Raw genomic sequence first — 16,400 nt, forward strand, 5'->3', positions numbered from 1 at the left:
TTTATGATGTTAATGTCTTCTTGGTGGATTCTTCTTTTGAGTCTTATGAAGTGACCTTCTGGGTCTCTCTTTATAAACCTTTTTTTTTTTTTGAAGTCTATTTTGTCTGAAATGAGGATTGCTGCCCGCCTTTTTTTTTTCTTGTCCAGTTGCTTGGAAAATTTGTTTCCATCCTTTCACTTTCAGTCTGTGGTGGTCTTTTGACCTGAGGTGGGTCTCTTGTAAGCAGCAGATGTGTGGATCATGCTTTCTTAACCACTCAGCTATTCTATGTTTCTTAAGTGGTGCATTTAATCCATTTATGTTTAAGGTTATTATTGAAAGGTACTTATTCATTGCCATATATGTACCTGTGTTCCTCTCTGTCTCTCTCTTTTTCTTCCTTTCCTTAAAGCAACCTTTTTAGTAATTCTTGTAGTGCTGATTTTGTGGAGGCATATTATTTTAAACTTCTTTTCTCTTGGAAGCTCTTCATTTGGCCTTCTATCTTGATTGAGAGCCTTGCTGGATAAATTAGTCTTGGTTGTAGGCCTTTGTTTCCCATTACTTGGAGTATTTCCTGCCATTCTTTTCTTGCTTGGAATGTTTCTGTTGAAAAGTCATTAGCCAACCTTATTGGGACCCCCTTGTATGTTACTTCCTTTTTCTCCCTTGCTGCCTTTAGGATTTTCTCTTTGTCCTGGAGTTATGTCATTTTAATGATGATGTGTCTTGCAGTAGGCCTCTTTGGGTTCCACCTGCCTGGGACTCTCTGGGATACCTGGACTCATGTGACTTTCTCTCCCCTCATCTTAGGAAAATTTTCCGTTATTACTCTTTCAAGTAGGTTTTCTATCCCTTGTTCTTCTTCTTCCCCTTCTGATATTCTTATTATTCAGATATTATTACGTTTCATATTGCCTTGCATTTGTCTTAGACTCTCTTAATTTTTTCTGATTCTCTTTTCCATTACCTCATAGGTCTGGGGGATTCTTTCTACCCCTCTTCGAGCTCGCTTATACCATCCTCCGCCTCATCAATCCTACTCTTCATACCTTCTACTGTGTTCTTCAGTTCAGAAATTGTATTCTTTATTTCCTCTTGGACTCTGTTGATGGTATCTATTTCCTTTTTCATGCTGGTGTAGTTTGCAGAGAGTTCATTGTAGCTCCCCTGTAGTTTCTGGTAGCTCATTGTAATCTCTTTGAATTTCCTGATAACCAGTGCTTTGAATTCAATATCTGATAGTTAACTTTCCTCTATTTCATCTAACATTCTTTCTGGTACTTACTCCTTTTCTTTCATTTGGGGATTGTTTCTTTGTCCCCGTCGTTTGTGATGCTCTTCTTGTTGGCCTCAGCTTCGTAGATTGATCTGTTCTGGTTCCCTGAGTTTATGGCATGAACTTCTGTGGTAGGATTTCTATGGAATTCAGTGGTGCAGTCTCCTGTACTATCTTGGTGTTCTCTGCTCCCACTACTCCTCTGGTTGGTTTCCAGTGAGTCAAACTTTTTCTTCTGGTCTCACTAGCTGCAGCAGCCAAAGGGGCTGTTATTGTGGCTCTTCTCGCACCTTGGTACACTCAACTGGTCTTGCCAGTACCCCCCAAAATCCAGACTGGCATCTCTCTCCCACACCTACTGAGAGTGGATTTTCTCCCCGGCTTTCCATCCCTGGTCTGGCATGAGGGCACGCACTGCCACCCAGGCTTTCCTGTTCTCGTAGCTTGGGTGTGGACATTTCTCTGTGTTGTGGCTGAATACACAGGGCAACTCACATTTCTCCAAAACCAACAGCAACAGCCTGGCTCCCTGTGTTTCCCAGTCTGCACCAGCTGAGCAGGGATGGAGCTGGTCTGCGCCAGCTGAGTAGGGATGGAGTTTGCAACTGACCCACTTCTGGAGGCCCTGACAGCAGCCCGAGATTCCCCAGTACTGCTCGAAAGCAGGCACAGGCCCCTTGAGGCTGGGAGTGTTCTGGCAACTCTCAATTCTCCCAAGCCAGCAACCTGACTCCATGGATTATCAGAGCTTTCTGGTTTGCTTCAGAATGCTCACTCCTCTCTCTGCCACTACTGGCAGACCAATATCTTATGGTGTTTTCCAATCTGCGCCCTGCCAGATGGGGGTGGTGCTAGTGACCAGTTCTCTCCCGGAGACGATGTTGCCCACCCTAGGCTCTCAGAGACCCGGGTGGCCGGCCAGGGCCCTGGTGCAGCCTGGCAGGGGGACTGCCACCACCCCTGTGCTGATCTCCTGTACCTTGTTGATCTGTGGTTATCTCCTCTCCTCAACCTCTGGTCATTTAGTGTCCACTACATTCTCTGGAGTCCTGCCTTCTTATATGCTGGGTCCCAGTTTGGCATCTGCTGTGCTCTTCCGCAGATCAGCCAGGTCCTTCTCAGGTACGTGGAGAGAAGGGAAATCCTTTGTCCTACTCCGCCGCCATCTTCCGTCCCTTTCGAGCTGAACATTTCTATCACCTTGTGAGGGACAACAGCAGTCATCTCAGTTGGAGCACAATTCGTGTTTCTGGTGATGCTGGCGCTGCCAGTTTTATCAAAGTACAGCATGTACAATTATGTACAGTATCCAGGAGTTCACAATAATACTAAACAACTAAGTTACTAGTGTATGTGGTAACTATACGTTTTATCGGTATTTTTGTAAGGGATTTTTTCTACTAGCAAAAATATAGTTGGTTGTAAAACAATATGTGGTATGATAGCACCTTCATACACCTGGCTTTTACAGCATCTCTGGATGGCATCATCTACTCTTGTACTTGATTTTATTTTATTTTGTGTTATGAGTGGGGTATAGCCAAAGCAGAGAGTGTTTATACAGTCTGTAGGAACACCCGGACCTAAGACGTAATTTCCTAGGCCTTCCTGTTCAATTAACACCAACTCACCAACTTACCTGCTGGCGAGTTAGTGTTAATTGACCCAAACAGGGGTACTATTTTTATCTTTTTTAAGATATTTTATTTATTTATCTTTAGAGGAGAAGGGAGGGAGAGAAGGAGAGAAACATCAATGTATGGTTGCCTCTTGCGTTTCCCCTGCTTGGAACTGGCCTGCAACCCAGGCATGTTCCCTGACAGGGAATTGAACCGTGATCGTGTGGTTCACTGGCCCACACTCAATCCACTGAGGTACACCAGTCAGGGCCCATTTTTATCTTTTCTACAATGTTTTACTGTGCCTTTTCTATGTTTAGATACAGAAAAAACTTATAGTCCCCTACAGGTTTGTACCTTAGGAGCAATAGGCTTTACCACCTGGCCCAGTGAATGGTAGGCTTTATAACATACAGGTTTGTGTAAGTACACGATCTTCGAACAACCACAATAATCTAAGGAATGCTTCAGGATGTATTTTTTCAGAATTCCTGTCTTTAAGCAGCACGTACCTATACTTAAAACATAAAAATCCTTCAAGGAAAACGTAAGTACTTGTGATCTTCAGTTAGGGAAAGATTTCTTGCATAAATCTGAGAAGTGCAAACCATAAAAAAATTCACAAATAGAATTTTATAGAAACTAAAATCTTTTGCACTTCAACACATGCCATTAAGAAAATATAGAGAGAGAACAGACTAGGAGAAAATATTTCAAATCATATATCAGAGCCCTGGCCAGCTAGCAGAGTTTGTTATAACAACATGCCCATACACCAAGGGTGAGGGTTCACCCCTGGTCAGGGCACATTCAAGAATTGATCAATCAATGCACACATAATTGGAACAGTGAATTAATGTTTCAATATTTCTTTCAAAATTCAATAAATATTCAAAAGCATGTTGATAAGTAAAAATGGGAATAACCCAAATAGAAATTCTCCAAGGAAGATTTACAAACAGCTAAGCACATAAGAAAATGCTAAACTTCATTGGTTTAGAAAAATGAAACTTAAAACTACAATAAGATCACACTGAACATCTACCAGAATAAGCACAACCAAAAAGTTAGAAAATAGAGGAACTAAATACTGTATACATTACAGATAAGACAAATTGGGACAGTCACTTTGAAAATAATTTGGCCGTTTCTGGAATTAAATATACACTTACAATACAATCCAACAATTTCACTCCTGGGTACATACCCGATGCAAATAATACCATACATATTGTTAACAGGGGACAAGTTGTGAATTCATGTTCCTTACAGCTCTATTAAAATCCATATGATATAGATAAAAACTAGAGAGTGAATGAACCTCAAAAATGCTATGTAACTAAAAGAAGCCAAATATAAGAACTACATATTGCGTGAGTCCAGTGTGAGAACACTGAAGAGGAGCAAATGCACGGTAATAGAAAGTAAACCCCAAATTGCTTGGGGCTAGTGAGAAGGTTGGGGAGGAGAATGATGTCAAAAAGCAGAAGTACAGTGACAGAAACATGCAAAAAGTGGTTTGGGGTATTGCCTTCACAATGTCATAAGTTTACTAAAAAAATCTAATTGTATACAGTAAACAAATAAACTTAATAGTATACAAAATTATGACTCAATAAATGTGTTATAAAACTAACTTGTCTATGAGAAACAGGTACAATTGTTTTTTAGTTTACAAGTGCCAATGTCTTTATACACATATTAAAAAAGCAAAAGCCTAAATTTAAAATAATTATGTTTAATTTGGCTTAAACAAAAGGCACCTTCCACATTTTCAAAAATGAAACAAATGAAAAATATGAAAAAGGTGAAGGAAAATTACTTATGACCCGCTAAACAATAATTCAGAATGTTGAAATGTAACAAAATCCATTTGAGAAGAGTGTAAAGATTTATATAAATACCTCATCAAAGGAAAATGTTAATTAGGACATATCAAAGAAATGTCTTAGTATAACTGACATATTAAAAAAGGAATTCAAGGTTCTACAGAAAAATGGCCCCATGGTAAATCGGAGTAGAACATTTCATGCTATAATATGGTTGAAGGTAAAAATGTTCTTCTCAAAATTACATTTTAAAAACTTGTCAAATACAATGTTTTCCGGTTATTTCGTTTTTGCAGAAATCCCTTCTAAGATTAGAAAATGCAGAAAATATTATTAGTACCACACAAAAGGAGTAATAAAACTAAAATGTCGATGACAGGTTACACATTGAAGTTAAAATTGTATAAGGGAAGAGGAAGAAAAAGAAAGAGTTATAATGTAAAAGTACTCTTTAAATTACTTAATTGAAACAGGGTTCTAGGTGAGTGCTAGCACTAATTGCAAATAGTTTGGGCTTTCATTCCTTGCACTGTAACAGTGAAGTTAAAACATTAAAATTAAAAGGAGATGCATGAGTTTTCAAACAGAGAAAATAAATGCTGAACTTTTAATAAAGAAGTGTTACAACAGTTTATTCACTTACAGAGGCCAAAGTGGCAGTTTGTTGATTTGGGGGAGCAGGTAAAAAGTAGGGTGGATTGTTTGTTTTAAGTTTAAAGATACGGCTTCGGATTGCCAGTGAAACTTATGGGTAGATAGTTTTTACCATATAAGTTGTAGCATCAGTGAAAGATCTATTGGCAGTTTCTTAATTAAAGCACTGCAAAACGTTTTAGTAAGTGCTTGTGCATTCAGAAGCTGACTGTGTTTCATAATCAGGAAATTGTACAAACTGTGTTATCACAAGTATTTAAAAATTCCCAACTATGTTTGAAGAAAGGTCCACAAAAGTGTAAGTGATATTCAACTGAAAGTGGAAATTCTTGTACAACGTGTATATGATGTATTAATACGGAGTAGTACTTATGAGGACTGTTTGCTGAACAGGCTTAACAATACTGAATCGTTTGGAAAAAGAAGGTATAAAGTATATCACCTTGCAAGACCCAGACCAACAAACAGGAGGTGGCACTAGGAGTGTGATGGCTAATCTAAAACAAGTTATCCCTACAGTAAGAATCCTTGAGAACCAGAGGCAGCATTGTGGGTTCTCAGGGATTAGAGGGTTCATGCAAATTTGAATTCCAGGCTTTGGCCTTATACCAAAACCCCCGGACAATCCTTAAAAACAAAACTAGACTTCAGCCCCATGAGTGAGTGAAAAACTATCAGGAGGCATTCAACACGTTTAAGAAAAAAATACAATTTCAGTCCCCAACCTGAGATGGCCCAATGTACAGGAACATTCCAGTTATACCGTCATGACAGGCACTACAAATTCAATGGAAACTACATGAATTTTGAATTCCCCAATCTATAAGGAAAATGGAGAAAATTAACCACACAATAAAGGGGACTCTAGTGAAATCATGCCAAATAACACAACTGAAATGGGCCCAGGCACTCCTGATTTTCCTGCTCCAGATTGTGATAGCACCCTGATGTAGGCTTAATGGACAATAAACAGTTTATGGGAGCCCCTTCCAAATTTTTTTGAAACACTGCATCTAGATTTAGAACATGAATTGAAATTCTAAGAGCATGTACAAAATTTGGGGCACAAAATAACAACTGTATACAGTTTGCTCATTGCAGGTCTATCTACCCATCTAATGAGACTTTACACCCATTGCAGCTGGGAGACTGCATCTTACGAAGACTTGGAAGATTCGGGGTCTTACACAGATGACCTCGTGGCAGCACACTCTTCCCTAAAAGTCGTGGCATCCAGCCTTGGATTCATCACACATGGATAAAGTGGGTACTGCCTGAGGATCATCCTGTTATTGTTTTGGTTCTGGACTCTTCCCTCCCCACCCCCGCCCACCCCACTAGCATTGTATGAGACTCAAAAGAAGAAAATACATACAGGGTATATTCTGTTGATTTGGGGAAAGAGGGACAGAGGCACCAGACTGGAGAGAGGAACATGGACAGGTAGCCTCCAGGATGTGTCCCAGCTCGGGATCCAGCCCACAGCTGGAAGCATTCTCACGGCAAAAATGGTCCTGGTCATGGTTGAAATCCTTAGTCCATCAGCGGAAGAGGAGATCCCAGTAATGAACAGGCCAGTGATGATCAGGACCCAGATACAATAGGACAGACCACATAACTCACAGAAGGGACATATGTAGAGCATCCAGATCAGGGGTCAGGCATTCTGCAGTGGGGGCTCTGTCTGCTGAGGAGACAGGGGAAACACTGGAGGCAGATCCACAGTCTTGTTTTTCCTTGAAGGGGAGAGCAGAGCTTTTTCCTTTGCAGCTACTCACGTTGGGATTCCGTGGATGGAGGGCAGCATGCACTGGATTCAGTGAGGAGGGGCTGTGGAGTGGGAAGCACTAGAGAGAGACATGGGGAGCTATACCAGGCAGTGGCTGTGGTGGGGTTTTTTTGTGCTGGGAGATGCCTGAAGTCTACAGCAAACATCTTTCTTGACAAGAGCTAGCCCCTTCCTGGGGAGAATCAGTTGCTTTACCCTGTAGGCATTCCCCTCACCGCACAGCCTGGAATCCTGTTAGGTCCTGCCTGTAACATTTTGTATTCTTTTACCAGTTTCTCTCTATCTTGGGGTTTTGCTTGGTTTTATGTTTTTAATTTTTCTTTTTTCCCCTCCTATCCTTCATCTTCACCCTTGTTGGGGAGACAACACCACCAACATACTCTGGGGTTTTCAGAGACTGGCTTTAGGGCACAGCCTAAGCATGGGGAACAGACTGGTGCTTCTCCCTCACGGGACAAACATAGAAACATACTGGGTTTCAAGGCCAGCTAGGGAGCTCACCCTTCCAAGGAGAGGGAAACAACCAGACACACGCTGACTAGATTGAGTCCCAGGTGGGTACCGCGGCCCAGGATGCCGGTGACTCCCGGTTGGCGTGGGCACAGGAAGATAATGCTTTGGAGGTGAGGGCCAAGCAGATGTGCAGTGTAGGCTTGAGGCTGGGGCTGGACCACACGAGCCAGGCTTGGGCAGTGGAGCAAACCTCGGTGGCTGCGGAGGAACTCTTGGGAATGGAGGTGTGGCAGCAGCAGGCGCGGAGTTGAGGCCACAAGAGCTGGGCAGCAGGGAGGGTGTGGTGGCTGAGTTGCAGCTGGGGGACCATGAAGAGCCTGAGGTCCAGCAGAGCGCTTACGTGTCTGAGCTATGGGAGGAGGAGCAGGCACCCAGCAGTGCATCGGTATCAGTGGGGCAGTTTGTGACAGAAGGGGAGGACCTCAGGCAGGTGGTGCAGGTTTGGGCGGAGGATGAAAGTTTGAGGTCAGGGACAAAAGACTGCCTAGACCTTCATGTGGGCAGGCAGGAGGAGGTGTTGACTAAGGGCCGCTTCCTGGAGGGAGAGGAGGGGGTGGAGCGAATCCTGCGCCTCCACCTTAGGAAACACTTTCTGAAAAGTCACACATGTTGTTGTCAATTAGAGATGCTAAGTGTTTGATTTTGGGGCGCTGGTTGGGCACATGAAATAAAATTTCTCAGGTACATGGATTGTTTTTAAAAAAGGTGCTTTTCTTTATACTAAGTGAAGACAAGAAAACTTCCCTCCAAACACTTCACGAATACATTTTTAAAGAGATTTTATTGATTTAGTCCTGGCGAGGAGGAGGGAATGGGAAAGCCAGAGAGGCCCCCAGTGGGGACCTGGCCTGCAAATCAGGCATGTGCCCTAGACTGGGAATCGGACTGCTGAGCATTTGGGTTGCAGCTCAGCACACAACCCATTCAGTCACATCAGCCATAGCCTTTTCATGAATGTCTTGATCAGTATTCTTTTCCTGTGTGCCACCCAAAGAGAACAAATACACCCATTGCTAAGCAGAAGTTCCTGGGTCGGGGCACCCTGGGGAACCTGTCTAGAGTTCTACATATTTCCCTTAAGTATGTTCCCAAATATGAAATTCCTTACACCAAATGCAGGTAGAGAAGCCACAAAGGAAGTAATCAGACTTAGGATTGTTTGCCCATGTTCATACAGAGAACAAGTATTCAAGGTCAGTCCTAAAATGTGAGGTATTTGGCCCAAGATTGTGTGTATGAGTTTTCTGAGTGAGTTTTATTATGTTGGGAATGTTTCAAGATGCCCTAATTTTGTATGATAAAGTGAGCTTTCTTTCAGAATAAATAAACAAATGGATATTGAACCACCCCTTTACACCACATGAAGTTCTAGGCCCCTAAGTGGAAGGCTCTAATATATGATCACCAGAGATGAGTTCTGTAGAAAACAGTTCAAAGGAACAGAGGCAACAAATAACAATGGTAAATGCATTAAATTTATCTCAAAGTTTGCATCATTCTACTGCAAGGTGGTCAAGATGTTTGAACATTAACTATTTCAGTCACTTTTATGACTAGACTATTAGAATTTTTAGCACTTGGAAATCATTTTAATCATGAGTGTTAATTTTTTATCTCAGGAAGATTAGATTTTTTTCCTGAAAGTTTCAAATACAAATTGAAATATTTCTATCCATGCACACTTACTGTTCTTGCACTCCTATGGTGTCTTCCTTATAGTTTAAAACATTAGGTGAGTGTTTTAAACTAAGGGATGCTCTCTGGCTCCGCCACTTGCTTCTCATCCACCTTGCAGGTTTCTGGCACATCCAATTCTTTTTTTTTTTTTTTGGTTGTTTGTTTCTTTTTACCTTTTCATTTTTAATTTTTTTATTATTTTTAAAATTTATATAATTGTTGTTCAAGTACAGTTTTCTGTCTTTTACTCCCATCCCAGCACCCCCCAGTGTTCCCTCCCATTTCCACCCACCTTAGTTGTTGTCCATATGTCTTTTATACTAGTTCCTATAAGTCCTTCTCCATTTCCCCTGAGATTCCTTCCATTCTCCCTTCTGGTCACCATCTGTCTTTTCTCTATTTTAGTCTCTTTGGTAATATTTTGCTTGCTTGTTTGTTTTGTTGTTTAGCTTCCTGTTAAAGATGAGATCATGTGGTATTTGAAGTTAGTGGTAAAACATCCAACACCGCTTTGTAAAAGTCAGCTGTTGGCTTGATCAACTTTAACCATTTTCCCATCTAAAGACTAAAGAGATGACAAGTAATGTCAATAACATTACATCATATTGACATAAACAGATGAACAGCTTTTCAAACCTACTTAGCACTGTGACTGAAATGAGGCCATAAATAAGGAAAAGACATTTTTCCCAAGCAAATGCCTTCCTCAATATTATTGAGCCCTTTATCCTGCCAACTGATATGAGACATATCAATGGTAACTTCCTTCCCTTAGTCACCCAGTTCACATATGTATACATAATTGAAACTCCTTGAAGCGCCCTCCAGTAGTAAAAGAAAAGGATTAATGAAATACCCATACTGAGAGAAAATACAAGCATTTCTTTCTGTAATGTGTACCTTACTTTGTTTCTCTATTGACATCCTATTGAAAATTCATCCAGGGTGCCAACAGTATCTTAAAATGTGTGTTAATAGGAAAATGAATTACTCAGTTATTCATTCAAAAGGATTCTCATTGAGTTCATAGCCTTCATCATTTTTCTGGCAATTTAGAAGTATTTCCCAGTATGGTTGCAGTTCTGTGTTTATTGTAGATGTCATATTTTTCCCATTTCTCTTCACTTATAGAGGGAGATTTCATACATTTTGGTACTATTTTCTCTGTTATGCATTTCATCTAATTTAAATACACCCCCTTTCTCACTAGTACCCCACTTGCTTACAATTATACTGTCATCCATATAGGCCATGGTTGTGGGGCCTATCACTTGTCTGGGCACATTTCAGTACCAACTAATATGTGCATAAATGGATAGAAGAAAAAATTGTTGCTTTTCTCTTTCCCTTTCTCTCTCTCTGAAGAGAATAATAAAGAAAAAATGAAGTAAATAAATAACAGAGGATGAAACCCCTAAAGAATGACTTTTACAAGTAGCATTTCACTTATAATGAATACTTCTATTTCTTAATTTCCCCATAGCTTCATGGTGGTTTATTCCTAATCAAAGTCAAAATGTGGGACACAGAACTGCTCTATATACAGTACGTTGATTGTTTGGTATTCTTTTCAAAGATTGTGTTCATTTATTTTTAGAGGGAGGGGAGTGAAGGGAGAAAGATAAAGAAACATGGGTGTGTGTTTTCCTCCCAGATACCCACTATACTCTTGGGAACCTGGCCCACAAGCAAAGCAGGTATCTTTGCCAGGAGAAGAACCAGCAAACCTTACATTCATTGGCTGACAGCCAGTCGACCAAGCCACAGCAGCCAGAGCTGCCTGTTTGTTAATACTTTTGTAAAGGAAGATGAAGTCATAAATTCTACCAAGCCTACTACCACACATGGGTCAAAGCAATGAGGTTTCCACTTCCCACCTCAAGACCTCATTTGCTCTTCTCAATTTCGGGGCATTCTCCACAGATTTCTGCATGGCTGCTTCCTTGCCAACATTCAAGATGCAACTGTTATCTCTTGATTTTCATGAACAAAATACTGTCTACTCCACCTACACTCTCAAACAAAAGTAATGTCTTTATTTCCTACTTAACATGTGTGTACATGTTATCCATGGGAGTCTGTGTCATTCATAACCGACAATTGTAGCTGAACAAAAAGGAAAGAAAATCTAAGTAAACTAAATTAAAAAAAAAGAAACCACTAGGAATTATATGTTGAACATATAAATGGGGAAGGGTGGAGAAAATGAGGTATTTTCCTGAGTATACCCCTCATTGAGTTAAGATCTCATGGTTGAGAGAGTGTAATTCTTAAAAAAATATCATCACAATGATAAAAGAGGAAGATGCCTGTTGATGGGTAAACATTCAAGAATGCAATCATTAGAAACAAGTTACATTTCACTTGAGTAGGAATATTGAACAAACAATAGATGAAAGTATTTCTTAGAGGAACCATCAGAAAACATCACACACAAAATGATACTCTTCTGAACTTTCTGAATTTCTCCCTGTTCCCCCTGGCACCCGAACACCAGTACTGGTGCACAAAGGCACTCATGGGAAGCAGCTCTGCCTGGAACTTCTGTAATGCTTCAATGAGCAGGGAACTCTAGTAAGCACTCCAAGGCCTGTCTCCAAACTTATCCATTTTCCCAGGGACCTGGGAGAGAGAGCCACACTTACCTGCTCAGCCACTTTACCCACCATGACACTTCTCAGAACAATGTCAGTCTGGGAGACTTTTGCTGAAGGGGAACATGCTTCTAGAAATTGATGGTAGCCATCTGCTTTAGACAAGCGGGTGAATTGTGTGTCCTCCAATACTGCTTATTGGCCTGACTGTCAGGGAGCACACTGGCTTTGGACAGTCCTCTGGCAACTTACCCTTCCTGGAAGGGCTTCTTGCAAAACGCAGCTTAACCTGTTCACTGCCATCCCTCAAGCACCCAACCACCTTTGCCAATGTGCAAAACTGTTTCTGGATGTCCCATACGCTGGCCCTCACCAAGTGAGGTTCTTGGCAGGAGATGGCCAAGAACCATTGTGGAAGAGTCCGGTTGCTCTGCTACCACCTAAAGGAGGCAGGTCCCAAAGGCATGTCTCAGGTGCCTCCTCCATCGCAAGCTTCCCTGCACTTTATCTATGTCCCCAAGCTTTCCTACAATATGTCTGTATCACTCTGATTTATCTTCCCTGGTAACATCCTCCAGGCTACCCTGGCACACTGTGTTCCCTGCAACGAGGCATCAAGGAAGGACACAGCTTCGGCCCTGAATCCAGGCATGCTCTGGATGATTGTGCTTCTGAATTCCAGGGATTGTTTTAGCCTCTGCCAAACCCTACACTGGAGCTGAGAAGAGTTCCTCTCAGCTTGCTTTTTCACTCACTCCCCTCACTGGGCCATTGGGGCCGCACTGCAAAGGAAAGCTGCGTCCTTCTTCATGCTTCCTGCTCTTAATGTGTCCAACGCCAGCCAACAAACAGTACCCCTGGACGTGTCTCTGCAGTGCAGCTGCACACTGGCAGGTTACGGCCTTGATTGCTGCAACCTTTCCTTGATTTGCTTTAACTTCCGAGAAGGAAGGGTAGCCACCCCTGGAACTGGATTTTCTCTTCTATTTTTCTCCCACGCAGCCCCTTCATGGCAGGACAAAGTGTGCTTCTGGGTGCATCCCACAGCAAAACTTTCCCCTTTCTGCACATGTTCAGCCCCTCTCCTGCCAAGGCCAGTTATCCCCTGTGATGAGCTGAGGTGGTAATGAGGCACTCCTTGACAGCCCCATCATTGTGGAAGTAGGGTTTGCTGGGAGAAAGCAGCACTATCTTTTCCTGACCACTGTCTCTGTCCACCTGCAGGGAAGAGAGAGGATGAGGAGGGATAAATCTCATTCTAGGGCATGGGACCTTGTCTGTGTTCAGGCACAGGTCATCCCCCCCCAAGCTCCCTCCCTCCCTCCCTCCCTCACTGCAGCCTCATTATCAAGTCAGTCATTAAGCTCAGCATGTTTTCACTTGGTCACCCATCCTGGCTGACAACTCTGGTTGTTTGACAAACTCTCTAGGTGTAGGAGCCTGCAGGCTGGGTGCTGGACAAGACTGGCTAGGGAATGGAGTGTGTGTGGACTACAACATCCTTGCCTTGCCTCACCTCTCTTTCCCCATGGCCTGTTTCTTCTGCACACGGGGGTTTGAGGTCCTGGGTGGCCCCGGGAAGCTGCCACCCTCTGCACAGACACAGACAGGCTCATTTCCCCCATCACCATCATCTCCAGCTGATCCACATGTGCCTAGGTCTTGGAAACACATGCTTTCTTCTGCACAGCACACACTACTGCCTCTCACTGACCACATGAACATTCAGAGCCCTCTCCTGCAGCATCACTCACAGAAGAACCTGTGCAGAATGGACTTTGTTCTATATGAGAGTCCGGTTGCTCTGCTACCACCTAAAGGAGGCAGGTCCCAAAGGCATGTCTCAGGTGCCTCCTCCATCGCAAGCTTCCCTGCACTTTATCTATGTCCCCAAGCTTTCCTACAATATGTCTGTATCACTCTGATTTATCTTCCCTGGTAACATCCTCCAGGCTACCCTGGCACACTGTGTTCCCTGCAACGAGGCATCAAGGAAGGACACAGCTTCGGCCCTGAATCCAGGCATGCTCTGGATGATTGTGCTTCTGAATTCCAGGGATTGTTTTAGCCTCTGCCAAACCCTACACTGGAGCTGAGAAGAGTTCCTCTCAGCTTGCTTTTTCATGGGCTCCATCTCCTACTGGAATACCTGTAGAGCCTTCAGTGGGGAGCAGCAGCAGGGCCCACAAGGGCAAAGTCCTGCCTGTTGCTCTTTCAGGGATTCCTCCCCTTGCTCCTTTACTTCTGCTGGAGACTCCTCCTCCCCCTCCTCCAGCACCTGCTGCTCTGGCTTGCAGCTCTCCACCTAAAGCACAAACTGTTCCCAAATCCACTTCCCCTTCATTCTCTCCTCCTGGTCCTACTCCCATCCTCCATGCAGCCACGTGGGAGCTTATGCTTCTCTCTCTCCACTAATAGCTCCTCAGGAAACACCTCCCCCAACCTTCCCAGGTGCCACAGTCACAAAATATCTCCCTCCTGTCCCCTAACCCCAAACTTTCATCCTCTGCCAGAACTTGCACTCCTTACATGAGGCCCTCCCCTTCCACCAAAAGCTGCTTGCTCCACAGGCACTAATCCGATCTCCCATCCCTGCTCCTCCTCCCACAGCTCAGTCCTATTAAATTCCTGCTAGACCTCGAGCTCCTCATTGTCCCCAGCTACACCTAGCCACCACCTCCTTGTCCCTGTCCATTTCATTATCTTGCCAAACCTCTGCATCTGCTGTGGCCAAACTTTCATCCCAGCAGCCAAGAGTCTGACCCCAGCTATCAATTAATCATCAGCTGCCATCAGATGACTGATTCTTGCAGCCCTGGTGCCATCTCTGCAAACACAGCTCTGCCCTCACCTCCACTACATCACCATCCGGTGCATACTCCAACTGGATGACTCACAAGCACCCCTGGCCATGTCACAGGCTTGGCCTCAAGCATCCCATCGCTCCCCACTTCCCCAGATGGCCAGACACCCGTTCCACTGGGCTGAACCAAACCCAGCAAAGACAACCAGGATGCCTGCAGAGCCCAGCTATGAGCGAATTCAGGACACCTGGAGTAATGAATGACCTCAGCTGAAAGCTGGGCCAAGCCGAAAACACCACGCACAAAACACTCATTGTGCAGAGTCTGTGGAGTGTACAGTGCCATGCTTCAGTACTAAATCCAGGCTTTTGGAATAGGCCACGGTCCTGGGGAGGAAGGACCCTGGGATCCAGCCTCAACAGGTCTCAGGGTCTGAAATGCATGGATGGCCTAGGTGACAAATAGAGTGAGACATCTGACTGAGTGCTGGAGAAGAGCCAGCCCCTTTGAGGCTAACTGAACTCACAGAGTTTGACCTAAGCCTCACTTTTATAGAGATTGCTTTATGACATTAAAGGAACAGGTGCATGGCGTGACCAGTTAAGCAGAAAAAAATCAATCTAGAAGTAAGTAGGATAAGGACAGGAAATTCCATAGGTTCAGTCATGTTAAACAAAGGTTATTTTGACCAGGAAATTGAGCAATCAGACAATTAGAAAAAATGTATGTCCAGGAATTTGAATGTCTTGTCTTCAAATGTCTTCAAATTTGGCATGGGCCAAAAAGATACTCTAGATGGAACAGTCATTGTGGGAATGTATTATAAGGCCTTTGTGATGTCCAATTTAGCTACCTATCTTTCTGTCTAAAATATTTACATACTGTGAACTCTAACTCTTGGGTTATTGTTTCTGCATACTTAGTTTGTAGTAGTTAATCAGCTTCTCTTGCTTCTTTACCTCTGTAGTTCTGACTAATATATATTCCTGTCCAAGGAAGAGGAAGGGATGTTACTCCATCAACATTTAGAAATTCAGGGGCTACCCATTAAGGAGCACTTTGTTCCATGGCCAGGAAAATATTTTGTACCACTCCGTTGGAATTCTGCAGATCACCGAACCCGAAATACAGGTGTCTAAAACTCCCACCACCTATTAATTGCAAAAACAATCATGCAAGAAGACATAGACAGGAAACCCAGCCACGGTTGCCTCTGGGGTGCAGATGCATGTCATCCGCCCCAAGTGTGTCAAGGGATGGCTGTTGGTCGGCTCCTGACAAAAGGGCCAGGCCTATGTCCTTAAATATGGTTGGGCCGTAGAGGCGCCCCAGCCAGACCGACTTTGTGTGCTGTGCATGCACATTCTGTTCCTCACACAACTCCTCCAGTCAATGATTGGATGACGGGAGCAACCTTGCCCCACCCCGCCTGCCAGCCCTGCTCTGTGGCAGCTTCACACACACAGGGCCCAGGGGTGCCCACCAAAGCACCCCTGAGCCCTCTTCTCGGCTTGGCCACCTTGTTTGTGTGGGCTGGGCTGAAGGCTCTACCACGATTCTTGCACCACCCCTTGCCCTCTCCATAGCATTTGCGCCCATTGCACACTGGGCCCTGTTAAGAAGCCCAGGGATGCACGCCCTGCACAGCAGAGGCTGTTTC

This window comes from Sturnira hondurensis, unplaced genomic scaffold (genome assembly GCF_014824575.4).
Source record: "Sturnira hondurensis isolate 20B ecotype Veracruz unplaced genomic scaffold, ASM1482457v3 Scaffold0020295, whole genome shotgun sequence".
Classification (NCBI taxonomy): domain Eukaryota; kingdom Metazoa; phylum Chordata; class Mammalia; order Chiroptera; family Phyllostomidae; genus Sturnira; species Sturnira hondurensis.